Here is a 747-nt window from a genome sequence, read left to right as displayed (position 1 = left end):
TGTGAAAGGGTTGTTTGACTCCTAAAGGGGTCATGACCCACATGTTGAAAACCACTGCCCTAGTATCTCCTCCGAGAAACAGTCACAGACACTCCCAGTGATTCATGCGAGAAACCAGCACAGATACTGACCTGGCAGAGGAGACACCATGATCACGAAGGTGGTTTTCCCAGGGCGAGGCTCACCTATTGCACTCCGGGTGTGCTGGCCCCTGTGATTTCCCCAAATGTGGGAAACTCGACTGCATAATTTGTGGTAGTGGGGACTGCGTGCACACTCTCCCCTATTGAAAAAGAAAGAAAAAAGAAAGAAAGAAAGAAAGAAAGAAAGCAGCACAAGTCATGGGAGAATTCTAAGGACACAGCCCAGCAGCAGGAGAGGTGATAAGAACCCTCAGAAGGATGACTTAGTGAAAGGCTGGGACCTGCTCAGGAGGAAATGCCCCTGAGCTCACTGTACAGGGCTCAGCCTCCTTCCAATGTGCTCTGGGCTGGAGCAAGAGCCAACCCAGCCTTATTTTCTCAGGTATCTTAGCAGAGCATGGGGTGGTGGTGGTAATCAAGGCTAGAATATAGCTTTCTGGGTGGTTGTCCCAGAGTGGTCAGGATCCAGTGATAGAGAAGATTCTGCTCCCCCAGTGTCTTCTCTTACTTAAACGGGGATAATAGAGCTAGAATTGGGGTAAATCCATGGTCATCAAATATAGCTCCAACATTGCTTCTTTCCCCACCTTGCTGGACAGATTGG

General features: G+C 49.3%; 1 non-coding gene across 1 annotated transcript; it reads left to right on the top strand.

Moving 5' to 3' along the window:
- The first annotated feature begins 123 nt into the window (after positions 1–123).
- LOC115872507 lies at positions 124–285 on the top strand. Its single transcript, XR_004047905.1, has one exon. It is a non-coding gene; the product is annotated as a U1 spliceosomal RNA (small nuclear RNA).
- Positions 286–747: the final 462 nt, after the last annotated feature.

The sequence above is a fragment of the Echinops telfairi genome, unplaced genomic scaffold, assembly GCF_000313985.2.
Source record: "Echinops telfairi isolate 266 unplaced genomic scaffold, ASM31398v2 ScPeMD7_7424;HRSCAF=8462, whole genome shotgun sequence".
NCBI lineage: Eukaryota > Metazoa > Chordata > Mammalia > Afrosoricida > Tenrecidae > Echinops > Echinops telfairi.
The sequence above is the reverse complement of the archived record's forward strand: the minus strand, read 5'-3'. Positions and strand labels throughout refer to the sequence as shown.